Source organism: Myotis nattereri (assembly GCF_964212035.1).
Source record: "Myotis nattereri genome assembly, chromosome: 12".
Classification (NCBI taxonomy): Eukaryota; Metazoa; Chordata; class Mammalia; order Chiroptera; family Vespertilionidae; genus Myotis; species Myotis nattereri.
The window spans coordinates 29739984-29754950 of record NC_138087.1 but is presented as its reverse complement, the minus strand read 5'-3'; positions in this window follow the sequence as shown (position 1 = coordinate 29754950).

Genomic DNA, 14967 nt, shown 5'->3' with positions numbered 1-14967 from the left:
CCAGTGGGAGATGTGCAGGAGGCAGCTGATCGATGTTTCTCTCTCATCGATGTTTCTAACTCTCTATCTCTCTCCCTTCCTCTCTGTAAAAAATCAATAAAGTATATTTAAAAAAAAATTGTAATAAGGCTTCTTGTGTGTTCTTTCATTATCACCTTCATCTGATTTGGTAAGTAAAATTGATTGCTTAGTTGTGACCCAGGTTTATGTAAATGACTAACACATTGCACAGAACAAACAAGATCCTTTGAGTGAAAGATTTAAGACTTATATATTTTGGTACTAATTTTCCTAAGGGAACTAGCAGCAAACTGTATCTTTTAGCTTTTAAATAATTTGTTTTCAGAATCATTTTTTAAAAGCTATGCTCATGGACTAAACTACCCGCATCTAAATCTATTCAGCTTTTTCTTATTAAATTTTAAAGCCATATTTTAGACACACATTTTCATGTTTTCAAAACCCTAAATATCAATAAAATAAAAATGAACAAGCCAGCTCAACTCTATTGGGAACTTGTCTTATGAAGTAGATCAATGAGGATTCTAGCTAAGCTCCTAAAAAAAGAAAAATCATCCACTGGCTAGGGGATATGCATTTCAACAGGCTGTTTATATATTTACTCATGTTGAAAAGGAGCCAAATGCTGTGGTTTCTACCTTTTAGCTTTTTCAAAGAGGATTTTTTTTCTTCATAAAAATGTCCTTTAAAAGTAAGTTAAGTGCTATACATTCCTTTTGCCTGTTCATATTTAAGAAACATATTTGATGCATATAAAATATGAAACAAATACAAAAGCCTAAAAAGTAGTTTAAATTGGAGTAAATCACATATAACATTTTACTTTCAAGGTTGTGTAAAAATAGAATACTACTTAAGAAATCAGAAACTAGGTCAGTTGAGGTTTTGTGTGAGCATAGCCTCCCAATGCATATGTGATAACAGAAAGACATCAAAATGCATTGAAACAAATTCTTCCCTCAACTGCTATCTTCCAGAGCATCAAAAAATCGGTGGTGGACCAATGGTATCAAAATGCTTTTCCAGGCTGCTCAATGATGCAGTGACTTGAAGGGAATCAATAAAATAGAAAGATGAGTCAAATACACTCAATCTCTGGAGTAAAACTTCCTGATTTTCCTTAAAAGTCTCTTGTGGTCACCCAATAGAAAGCAAAACCTGGATGCCTTCTCTGGGATGCCCCCAGAGAAAGATGCAAGCCTCTGTACACTCATGCTGATATGAACGTCTTGACTAGAAGCACTGTATGATCAAAGAACATTGATGTTGTAAAAATCTCACTTGGAATACTACCTTTCTCAAATACTTGGTGTGATTTTTGGCCATTTATCTATTTTGAGATTCTTCTTCTTTTTTTTTTTTTAACCAATGAATTAGAGATACTGATGTGTACATCATAAGACTGCTCTGAGACACACATAAGCCAACATATAACATCTATGTCATTCAATGGATGGTAAAGGCTTCTGACATATTTAAAAATAATCTCCAATGTATGTTCATTTTAGTGGTTTTTTTAACTCATTTTATAAATAGGTTATGCAGGAAGTTCTTATGTTAGCACTGGATACAAATAAGATAAATTATCTAGCCTTGAACTGTATAAAATTCTTTACAACTTTAGAAAAAGCTGAGGTTGGAATTTTTTAAGGCAGCAATAGTGCTTAGGCTGAATTAATTATTCCTTACAAATTAGACAGCAAACAAACTAAGAGGATATAATGAAAATGTCTATAATTCTGGTCACATCACAAGAACTTGGCTGGTAGTGTGTGGTTATCAGTATCCCCTAACTCTTCCCCATTTTTCCATCTTATTCTGCTTCCATGTATTCTCAAAACAGCAGTGACAATGAGAATATCTGCTTCAAAAAACTTTTATCAGATTATAGTATGTTTTCCTCAAATCCTACATTATCTTCTCTTTTCATGTATGATCATAGCAAATAGACTGTCTAATTAATTGTATGCTACATACATAATTATGTAGGGGGATAATTATGGTAAGTTATAAATAAAAATTGTAAGTATAAAATATTACGTTAAAGCGAAATTCAATGGTGAGAGCATAACAAAAACATAGTTAAAGAGGAAAACGCATTAACGCTTTTTAATGAAAGTACTTAAATAGATGTTGCATAGTATATTACCAGGTATTTAGTTCCAATTCAATAAAACTAAGCGATATATTTAATTTTATACTTAATTTATTGATTATTAAATTATTATTGTAAATTATATTATTTCACCTGTATATTTAATTGGTCATATTTAATGAATTATATTTAATTTATATTTATTTATATGACTTATTTTTAAATGTCAATATTTACAATATGCAAGAATTTGCATCCTTTCAATTATATGGGAATGTATAGTGAAAAATGTTAAATTGCAACTAAAAATATGTAGAGGAGAAACTTCTTGAAATTAATTTAGAGTCTGTATGAATAAAAATGTTTGAAGATTATTGCTGTACAGCACCTTCTAATTGTTAGCATTGGAAGAAACACTAAATTCATTTTGATATGTATTCCTCAACTTAGGGAATTTGTAAAAATTGATTCCATACTTGTTGTCTCTTAAAAAACCTTAGAATGCTTTATCTTATATACAAAATATAAGTTGGCAAGGATGTGGAGTAAAGGGAACACTTGTATAATATTGGTGGGGATATAAAAATCAGTGCACAGGGAAAACAGTATGAGGATCATCAAAATTTAAAAAATAGAACTGCTAGCAATCTAGCAATATGATCTAGCAATCTCACATCTGGGTACATAACAAAGGAATTGAAATCAACATTTCTATTAGATATCTATAATTTCATGTTCCTTACAGTGTTATTCACAATAGCCAAGATGCAGAAGCAATCTAAATGTGTATCAATAGATAAATGGATAAAAAATTGGAATATACTTACAATGGAATGTTATTAACCCTTAAAAAAAGAAGGAAATCCTGCCATCTAAAACAACTTGGACGAACCTGGAGAATGTTATGCTAAGTGAAATAAGCCAGACACAGAAGAACAAATGCTACGTGACATCACTTATATAACGTATTTAAAATAGCCAAACTCATATAAGCAAAAAGCAGAATGGTGGTTTCCAGGGCCTGGAGGAAGTGGGAAATGGAGTGCTTTAGTAAAGGTATAAAATTCAGTTATACAAGATAAATAGGTCCTAGGAATCTACTGTATAGTATTGTGCCTATAGGTAATAATACTATTAAATAACTGAAAATGATGACTTTGAATATACCAAGGTCAGAAAAGGTGAAGACAGACTGAAGAATTATCAGATATTAGAGCAGACTAAGAAGACCTGACAACTAAGTGCATGTTAAGTTCTTCAGTTGAATCCTGAAGTGGAAAAAAAATGACATTAGTTGGAAAAACTAATGCCATGTTAATAAAGTTTATAGATTTGTAACAGTATTGATCACTATTAATTTACTGGTTTTTATAATTAAACTATGGTTATGTAAGATGTTAAATTTAGGAGAATCCAGGTGACCGGTATATGGTAACTCTATGCTTCATTTTTCAACTTTTGTGTGTCTAAAATTTTTATGTCAACCTCTATGAATTTTTATGTCAAAATAAAAAAAATAAAGGGCTCAAAAATTAATAGAAAAACTATTCACTTTTTTCTCATTTATTTAAAAATTCTTGCAAAGAAAATCAAATATAGGTCAGGTAGTTGCTAAGGTCTATAAATAGAGTACAATCTTGGAGCTTGGATGCCTTCAGCTGCCTTCACTTAAGTTGCAAGAACACATGTTTCTCAACCAACATATTGAGAATTTATATCTAAGTTGCCATTTGTCTATCCTATTGTTGATAATTTAACTAATTTATTGATTCAATACTGACTCAATAAATTATAAATCTTGGCATAGAAAGATAAGGGAGGTGTGTTCCTACCATATAAGACAGTATATCTCCAAATGCTGTTGCCTTAAAAAGAGAGTCCCTATTAAAGACAGATTCTATGGCTCCATTTTAAAAGCCATGGAAGATTGGTGCTGGGAAAACTAGTTCTTCAGATAACTGGTAAACATTAGTACTTGAGGACTTAAATGTAAACATTAAATAGATCTATAAAGTATACAACATTGAGGTATTATTATTTTATACATTGAAGTGTACTATTTATTAAAAGAGTAACAGAAGTTAGAGAAACATTTGCAAAAAAAGAAGATACTGAAGGAATCTTGAATAATGACTTTGGATTTAATAGATAAATCTGATAATATATCACATGAAAGAGTACAAAGCACTCTATGAAATAGTACTCTAAAGAAAACTATATTTTATCCTTCAACAGAAGATTCAGAGGTCAGATAAAATCTGTAATTTGTGACTTTTAATAAAATTAAATGCTCATCAAATGAATGATTACTAAATTATTTTTCCTTTCAGAATTTAAGAAAATGTCTCCAAAAGATATGAAAGTTAAGAAAATAAGAACTACATACATTTCATTTTATAAAATACACTGTTTTGAGTGATAGTAGATTTAAGAAAAGTTGAAAAAAATGAAAATAGTTTCTTCTACCCTTCATCTATATTTCTCAACAACCTAACAATAAATTTGTCAAGTATTTCTTAACATATATTGCTGGATTTGGTTTCCTGATATTTTATTAAGAAATTTCGCCGAAACCGGTTTGGCTCAGTGGATAGAGCATCAGCCTGCAGACTGAAAGGTCCCAGGTTCGATTCCGGTCAAGGGCATGTACCTGGGTTGCGGGCACATCCCCAGTAGGAGATGTGCAGGAGGCAGCTGATCGATGTTTCTCTCTCATCGATGTTTCTAACTCTCTATCTCTCTCCCTTCCTCTCTGTAAAAAATCAATAGAATATATTTTTAAAAAAAAGAAAAAAAGAAAAGAAATTTCATTTATATTCCTGAGAATTACTAGAATCTGGTTAGCTGTTGTTTTCATGTCTATTCTGATTTTGGTATCAGGGTAATATTAATCTCATGCAATTATTTGGGAGTGATTTTTTTTTCTGGAAGAGTTTGTGTAGAGATAATATTATTTCTTGCTTAAATATTTGAAGAAATATAACAATGAAGGCACCTGACCTAGTAATTTTTATTGTGAGAAAGTTTTAAATGTGAATTCAATTGCTTTATTTGTATAAGGTAATTCCAGTTATCTATTTTTTCTTGAGGGTACTTTGGTGCTGTGTGTCTTACAAGGACTCTGTCAATTTTAACTAAATTATCATATTTATTGTCAAGTAGTTGGCCACAATAGTTCCTTATTATACTTACAGATACTAGTATCTGTAATATCTTTAGTAATGCTTCCTCTTCAATTCCTAATATTGGTAATTGTACTTTCACTCTGTTTTTATTTGTTGTTGTTGTTCAGTTTGGCTAGGAATTATCTATTTTGTTTAAGATTTCTTACAACCTGCTTTTGGTTTTACTGATGTCATTTATTTTTTTGGTCCTTGGTTTATTTTTCTCTGTTTTAATCTTTATTAACTATTTCCTTCTGCTTATTTTGGGTTTAATTTGTTTTCCTCTTTCTACTTTCTTAAGATGAAAGTTTAAAATCATTGATTTGAGAGTTATATATATATATATTTTTTCTAACATATACTTTCAACATTATACCTTTTCATGTAAAGCATTCAACTTTATTCCACAACTAGAGGCTCAGTGCATGAAATTCATGCACTGGTAAGGTCCCTAGTGGCTAGTGGCCAGCCTGGTACTCCCTCCCTTCCCCCGGCAGGCGCCGCCCCCTGGTTGAACTCCAAATTGTCGAGGGGACAATTTGCATATTATGCTTTTATTATATAGGATTTTTATTTTTGTTTTTTAACTTCATATTTTCTAATTTTCCTTATAATGTGCTATTGAATTCATGATTTAGAAATGTGTGTTTAGAAGATTTATTTTTCTTCTTGCATCCATTTCCTAGCAGGGCATTTTTTGATCATTCTAAGTATCATTCTATTGATGGTTATACATATACGGTTGTTAGCTTTTAAACCTATACAGACATATATACAGAGTGAGAACTGGTGATTGCCAGAAGGACAAATTGTTAATTACAAAAGAGTTACAGAAAAGTAAGTAAAGATAGGAAATATAGTTAATAATAGTGTGATAACTATGCATAGTGCTAGCTGGGGTACTGGAAATATTGAGGAAGACACCATGTAAAATATATGATTGTCTAACCCTAAACTGTAAACCTGAAACCAATACAAAACCAAACCCAGGTCCATTTGACCCTTCGGTGCTCAAGAAAATGCTCTACCCAACTGATCCATACCAGCCAGGGCTAGAGCTTCTTGTAAGCAATACAAACAGCAAGTGACTGGGCTGAAAGTTTTATTCAACATCTATTCTTAAGCAGGGGAGTGGGGAGGGTTGGGGAGGGAACCCCTCCCCCAACTTCAGCATTAAAGCATTGAATTTAATTCTGCTCTCACCTGTAGAACACCTGCAGTGCTTGCTATCTTTATAAAATGAATATCTTGGCCAACATTGCCTATTCCTCACAAGAATCCTTACATACCTATAAATTTACCTCTGCTTTACTTTTCTATTTGTTTTTAGTTTATTTGTTGTTGACACTGTTTTATAGTTCAACTATTCTTGGTTTTAGGTATTTTTAAATGTATCTATCATTGGCATATGTTTGTAGTAGAACATGTGAATCAGAGCATGAACTTCTTGAACTGTGCTCTAAGTCTCACTACATAAAATTTTAAAATTTCTATATCAGATAATTACTGATTGTCATTTGTTCACCTGCAATACAGAATTTCCAATTCAGGTAAAGGAATCCAAATTCAAACTAACCTGCTGCTGGACATCTAATGCTTCTTTGAAACCAAGGCTATAAGAACTTCTACTCTTCTTCTTCTTCTTTTCTCCTCCTTCTCCTTCCCCTTCTCCTTCCCCTTCCCCTTCCCCTTCCCCTTCCCCTTCCCCTTCCCCTTCCCCTTTCCCTTCCCCTTCCCCTTCTCCTCCTCCTCCTCTTCCTCCTCCTCCTCCTCCTCCTCCTCCTCCTCCTCCTCCTTCTCCTTCTCCTACAGTGGTGCCTTGACTTACGAGTTTAATTCGTTCCGTGACGGAGCTCGTAACTCAAATTACTCGTATGTCAAATCAACAGTGAATGAGTGAGACACGTGATGCTGGGCTGATGTTGTGGCATTCACTGTGACAGTCGCTGCGCCAACTAGCGGTGGGGTATCTGAAGCTGGCTCGTAACCCGAATTTTAGCTTGCAACTCAAAGCAAAAAATCGGCCGAGATGGCTCATATCTCGAAAAACTCATTAGTCGGGACACTCATAAGTCAAGGCCCCACTGTAATCACAACATTTGAAGCTCACATTGGCTATGAAGTTGCTATTTTATTTTTTAATTATACAGCTCTTGCTTCATATGAGAAAGAAGAGGGAATTCTGAGCTTCCCTAGGTGGGTTTATGTGCTGTCAAATCAACCTATAGCCAGTGACATTCAAGACAGAATTGAGCCTGTTGCAGGATTAAGAAAATAATACTTGGCCAATTAATGTCTCCATAATTCTTGAGTAAAGGGAAAGAAGATCCATATTTCGCTGGAGAAACCTCTGTTGTGAGACAGAGAGATAAAAGGTATCAACCATTACAAAACAACTTAAATTCTAGAATATTTATAACCAGGTAATAAAGAAAATTTGTGTTTTCTAGTTATGTGCAGAATTTTAAATGAGAAAAAAAATTCCAAAAAATGTATTCGCTTTAAAATGTTTTGTAGATCAACTCAATTAATGTTTATCTTTGCATAGCTTAAACTAACTTTTTTTGGTCTTAATAAAATTGCATTTGGTACTTTAAATCTATCTGAATTCACTTTCTTGTTCCATATATGAAAAGGAGCCTTCTTAGTATGCTGCCTGAAGATTTCTTATATTGTAATACTTCTGTGGAAATTCTATACTTCTGAAGGTAAATAAGTAAACCTTTTTTGAATAGAATATACAATTTCAGAAGTTTGCTTAAAAAAATTAAACATAAATTTGAGAACTCAAAGGTATTAAATAAAAATAATTGTCTCTAAAATTGACTCCCACATTTTCTATAGAGCACTTTAGTACAATTATTTGGGTTTTCTTTCTCACATGAAAAAGATGGCTCATACATTATAAACGAGATAAATAAATTATACAAAATAACCTGGTTGCCATGTCTACATTGTGCAGGGAGACTGGTAATCACTGGTAAAATGTGAGTGGTATGCACAGGCAATCTAGAATATTCTAGCCAAGACTTTATTTTTCTCAATATCCTCTCATTTATTTGGGTTAAAATGGAAACAGGAGGGCAGAGCTAGGTGATGGTGATGATTACAATTTAACTAAGGCATTATTCATGCCTATGCTGTACTGATCTGTATATTCTTGGGAAATTGAAAGCAGAGAAACTACCTGTCCTTTTCTATTACTATTCGTCATCATTCTAAGAAATTTCAATAGAAAAATAAAATCTGTTATTTGTATGAATAATTGGGGAACATTAATAGTTTGGCAGTGTTTAATATATGTTTTCTATTCCCCAAAGTGCAGAACACTCCTAAACACTGAGTGGGTGCTTACAGGGCATGATTAATTGGGTAATTAGATTATGCCTATCAAGACTGGCACTTTTTCTCCTTTACTTAAGATTCCCTATGTATTCTAGTCACCTTAGAAAATGTCTAATTAACTTCTGAGACTCAGTTAGTTTTACTAATCTCTCCCTCAGACACAACAGTTCACTTCTCCCTTTTTTCTCCGTTTAGACACAAAAGGTCATTTGAAGAGAAAGACCATTACGTTCAATACTACAGATACAGCATGGCTATGGCACAGAAGACTGTTATTAAGGGGGAGATAAATCATAAAACATATCATTTCTGTTCAGCTCTATCTTTATGACCAATATACAGAGACATTTGGGGATACACAGTGTGTCCCCAAAAATGTATACACATATTAACAACTTATAACTCAATTTTCACTCCTTTTCAAGTTTAACTGATTTGAAATAATGGGTGCAGCCAGACTAAGCTTTGAACAAAGAAAATTTATCCTTAAGTGTCACTAGACTTTTTTCATGGGGATACATAAAAGATAAAATTTACAGTACAAACTGGCAATAGTCAACTAATTTGAAGCGCACAAATACCAAACAAAAACATTCTTAATGTTTGTGATTCCATTGCTTCGAGTTATCAGCAATGCCTGGCCCAGAACAGTCGTCAGTTTGAAAACAGGCAATGACACTCCAAAATTACTCATTTCTGTAGATTCTTTTAAATTTTGAAAATTAATTGCATGTTAAGAAACACTGACTTTATAATCATTCAAAGTGCATATACATTTCTTGAGACATCCTGTATATTCAGTTGATAAAATGGTAATTTATTTATTTATATATTTTTAAAATTCTTAATTGTTTAAAGTATTACATATGTCTCCTTTTCCCCCCATTGACTTCTTCCCGGCCACTCCCATCCCCAGCACCTGCCCTCACCCCCCTGATGTCTGTGTCCTTTGGTTATGCTTATATGCATGCATGCAAATCTTTTGGTTGATCTCTCCCCCCACCCCGCCCCACCTTCTCTCGGAAGTTTGACGGTCTGTTTGATGCTTCTATGTCTCTGGATCTATTTTTGTTCAGCAGTTTATGGTGTTCATTATATTCCCCAAATGAGTGAGATCATGTGATATTTATCTTTCTCTTACTGACTTATTTCGCTTAGCATAATGCTCTGCAGGTCCATCCATGCTGTTGTGAATGGTAAGAGTTCTTTCTTTTTTTAAAATTTAAAAACAATCTGTTGCTGGTTAAAATCAAATTAAATATTGATTTTTACTAGTTTGGCATGTAAAAATACATATGCACATAATCATAACAGTGACAGGATTAAATGCAAGATAAGTTAAAGTCTATGTAGAAAAAATATGTTAAAAGTAATGGAGTGCATGGAACAGACTGATAGAGGTCAGAGGGGGAGTTCATTGTGGGGAACTGGATAAAAAAAGGTGAACAATACAGCCAAAGAACATATACCCATAGCCCGTGGACACAGACAACAGAGTGGTGGCAGGGGCTGGGTGGAAATGCACAAGAGGGAGAGGGAAGATGGGGGACATCTGTAAGAGTGTCAACAATAAAAAGTAAATAAAATAAAGCAATGGAGTAAACATACTCAAATAGAATTTGCAAGATAGGAATGCATTTCAACATTTATAAAATTTTAAGAAAGTTCAGCCTTGCTTCTTCTTTTTTAATCCTCATCCTGGGACACTCTTTTATTGATTTTAGAAAGAAAGGAAGGGAGAAAGAGAGACATGGCTATGAGTATGAAACATGGATCAGTTGCCTCCCTCAAGTGCTCAGACCAAGATCAAACCTGCAACCTGGACGATGCTCCCACTAACTGAGTCACAATAGCCAGCACCAGACTTAATTCTTTAGTATAAAAAATACATATTACTTCCTATTTACTTATAATTGTTTTATAAATATTTTGGTTGGCAGAAATTATTTTTAAGTTGAGCTAAATAAATAATATATAGGCATATACATGACATATACAAACCCAGTAAAAGAAAGTAATTTCCATGGCTACTTTTAGAATTGGATGCATACAGACACTATTTTTAATGTTATAATTATTATTAACTTATGTTTATATCATTGATAATCATGAAGAGCAATTTAGATCATTTAGTTCCAGCATATATTTGTTGCTATTTATAAGGATTACAGGGTCTTCTGGAAATGCCTCTAAAGTCTGTTTTTCAGTGAATTATATATTTGTAATCCTATATAATAAAGAAGTAATATGCAAATTGACCCTCATGCCCTCACAACCAGGCCGGGAGGGGGGTTAGTGAGGGACAATCAAACGATTGAACAAGCAGACTGCATGGGGCGACCAGGCCAGCAGGGGGGTTAGTGTGGGATGACCAAACAACTGAATAGTAGGTTGTGTGGGGCAACCAGGCCGGCAGGGGGCTTAGCGAGGGATGACAAAATGATGGAATAGAAGGCTGTGTGGGGTGATGAGGATGGGGGAGGGGCATGAGGGGTGATCAGGCTGGCGGGGGGGGGGGAGGGAGTTGTGGTCACCAGGCCATGGGGGGGGCAGTTAAGGGTGACCAGGCCAGCAGGGGAGGGCAGTTAGGGGCAACCAGGCAGGCAGAGAGGCAGTTGGGGGTGACCAGGCCAGCAAGAGGGTGCAGTTGGGGGTGAACAGGCCAGCAAGGGGGGAATTGGGGACGATTAGGCTGGCAGGGGGGCAGTGAGGGGCGACTAGTCTGGTGGAAGGAAGTTGGGGTTGACCAAGCTGGCAGGGGGGGCAGTTGAGGGCAACCAGGCCAGCACAGTGGGGCAGTAAGGAGTGACCACGCTGGTGGGGTGGGGGGGAGCAGTTAGGAGCAACCAGGCTGGCAGGAAGGGGGCAGTTGGGGGCAACCTGGCCAGTAGTGAGAGGGAAGTTAGGGGCAATTAGGCCAGCATGCAGAGGCAGTGAGGGGTGATCAGCCAGCAAGGGGGGGGGCAGTTAGGGGTGACCAGACAGACAGATGACCAAATAGGAGCCAGTTCTCCAGGATTTTAAGAGGGATATCTGACTGCCAGTTTAGGCCTGATCCCAAGGAGAATTTCATGCACTGGGCCTCTAGTGTTATAATAATTGATTTTTTAATATTTCCCCAATTTATTCTTTAGCAATGAAAATACTGCACATCACTTATGTTAAACTTAGAAATATGAATTCTAAAACAGAATTCCCCTGTCATTTTCTTTATTATTCAAGTTACTTAACACACATATTTTCATACTCTCTCCTAGCTAATAATGATCTAATTAGAAAACAAATATTTGATAAGAAGAATAAAACCACTAAGTAAATTTATATTTTGTTCAATCTCAAGAGAAACTTGCAGAAGGGTCCTTTTGTGCGGGAAGGTTTTATATTATTAAATGTTAATTTTATCTTATTAAATGTTAATAAGATAGTTTTATCTTATTAAATATTAAAATCAGTTTGCCAATAATTATTTGCATACAAATGATTATCATTTGACTAGAGGCATGGTGCATGAAATCCGTGCATGGGGGAGGGGAGGTCCCTCAGCCTGGCCTGCACCCTCTCCAATCCGGGACCCCTTGGGGGATGTCCGATTGCTGGTTTAGGGCTGATCCCCCTGGCTCCTAACTGCTTACCTGCCTGCCTACCTGATCACCCCTAACCACTCTGCCTTCCTGCCTGATCGCCCCTAACCACCACTGCCTCAGCCCTGCTACCGTGGCTTTGTCCAGAAGGACATTTGGAAGGATGATCGGAAGACGTTCGGTCTATCCGGTCTAATTAACATATTACCATTTTATTAGTATAGATTCTTGGTCAGCAAACTGTGGCTCGCGAGTCATATGTGGCTCTTTGGCCCCTGGAGTGTGGTTCTTCCTAAGCCTTAGGAGTACCCTAATTAAGTTAATAATGTACCTACCTATATAGTTTAAGTTTAAAAAATTTGGCTCTCAAAAGGAATTTCAATCGTTGTACTGTTGATATTTGGCTCTGTTGACTAATGAGTTTGCTGACCACTGGTATAGATTATAATATTGATTGAAGGTAAAAGATGGGTCTTTTAATGTTATTCATTAGAAAGGTAGGTTTATAATCTACAGAAGTACTGTTAATGCGACAAGGACCTACATTTTCCATATTCTCGTTGTGTAATATCAACAGCATTATTTTCCAAAGAAGAGAAGAAAATACCATTTTGAATGGAGCATCTATTGATATTATTTTATACTGTTACCAATGTGTCTTCTTACTTTTAGATTATTTCGAATTTTAGTTAGGCCAGTGTTATTTCTACATCACAGTGGTATGTTATATTGTTTCTACAAATGTATTGACTACATTTTTATAGTCTTGGCTACTTAACCTTCTTATGTCAATAGTCACAGAAAACTTAAAAAGAATTAAAAATAAAGAACTTGATTAGTTCATACAATTTGAAATTAGATGCAGAGCACGCTTTCTTTGGACTTAATCCAATGTGATCCCATATCTCTGTGATTTTCTGGGCATCTCCTTTCTTTGCATCACCTCTTAATCATTTTGACAGTAAAATGGCTCTAATTTTTCCAAACTTTTCATTTACATAAGGCAACATCTAGCAAATTAGGATTAATTTCTTCTTCCTTACATTTGTTTATCAGCTAGAATCCTTATCCATAAATCTTTATTATGCTTCCCCTTGCTTTTTATTGACCAAAATTGTATCATACACCCATTTATTAAATCATCCAGTAAGGTGAAGTCTGGGTTTCTGGAAAATCACTAGCAAAGAAGATGACTGACCATGGTTGCCTAGGTCTAATCACAACTGACCTCTCGAGCTTTGACCAATTCCCCAAAGCATAAAACAGCTAAATAAAGAAGGGGGACATATAATATTACTTGGTTAAGTAACACACACTCTTTACAAATACACGTATATTGTCTCCCACAAGATGACTGCTGTGAGTGCTGACCCACTTGCAGTTGCCTTGAGCAAACAAGTGACAACTCTTTACCACTATAATCATTAGCAGAGTTATACTCTATAGAATAGTCTCTTCAATATCTTTTGTTTCAATAAGTAACAATGCATTTCAACAAATGCCAAGCATCCACAGACATTTTTTTCTGTCTTTACTAAAATGTAGCTAAAAGAGAAAAATTAATCTCTCTGATTTTTTCAATACTTAAGTTCATGAAAAATATAGCAATTCACATAATAATCTCCAATTTTATTTTAAAAATCAACTGTTCCAATATTTTTAAAGCTAAGACTCTATATGTCAAATTATCAGACTAAAGTAAATCTTACTTAATCAGTGGCACCTGCTGAAAATGTGGACAGATTTCTCACCAATTATTTGGTTGCTAGATATGTATAAATGACCAAAATAGACCAAATGGCTAGATCACCTGTGTAGTTTCCCATATTTGTAGGTGTAGATTGATATTCTTTCTCAGGAACCTCACTTATTTGTTATTTAAAATACCCTTTATTTTACTTATTTTTATACTCAAAGTAAACGTTTTGAGTCACTTCCAGAAACAAATTTCTTCATTATGTCACAGTTTTTGCTCCATTTTTTTTTCTTAAAATAATAAAATTTATTAAGAACTGCAAACTCTACTTTTATAACCTGGAACAAAAGTTGTTCACTTTTGGATTTAGGAAATTCTATGCATCAATGCTTCATGGTTAAAAATAAACAAACACAACAACAAAAATGAACAAACAATAAAAATCAATTAAGAAACATTTAACAACCATTAACCTCTAGCATTTGTTTAAAATGGTTTAATTCCTTATCTGAAGTTAAAAATCACACCAGTATTCAAGCAGAAAATTCAAATTATTTGTATTTACAAAAGACAAGCCAAGGGAATGGGAAAATGTCATAGTAACTCAGTAAGGAATATTATTTTTTAAAGAATGTAAATAATAGCCTTCTTCTAATGTCACATAAAAACACACAGTTGCTCAAACATTATACATTGGAGATTAAAAGAAGACAATAAAATTTAAATACTTAGTACCCAGCCGGTGTGGCTCAATGGTTGAGTGTCAACCTATGAACCAGAAGTTACGGTTAGATTCCTGGGCAGGGCACATGCCTGGGTTGGCTCAAGCCCCAGTAGGGGGCATGTAGGAGGCAGCTGGTCAATGATTCTCTCTCATCCTTGAGGTTTCTCTCTCTCCCTCTCCCTTCCTCTCTGAAATCACTAAAAAGAAACAGAAAAACATACAATACTTAGTAATTCAATAGCATAAGTATTCTTAATATGCATGATTATCATCACATGGCAAGGTTGTGATGTGTTAGAAAGCATCTAACAACAGGCATTTTGATACACAATGCTAGGTTT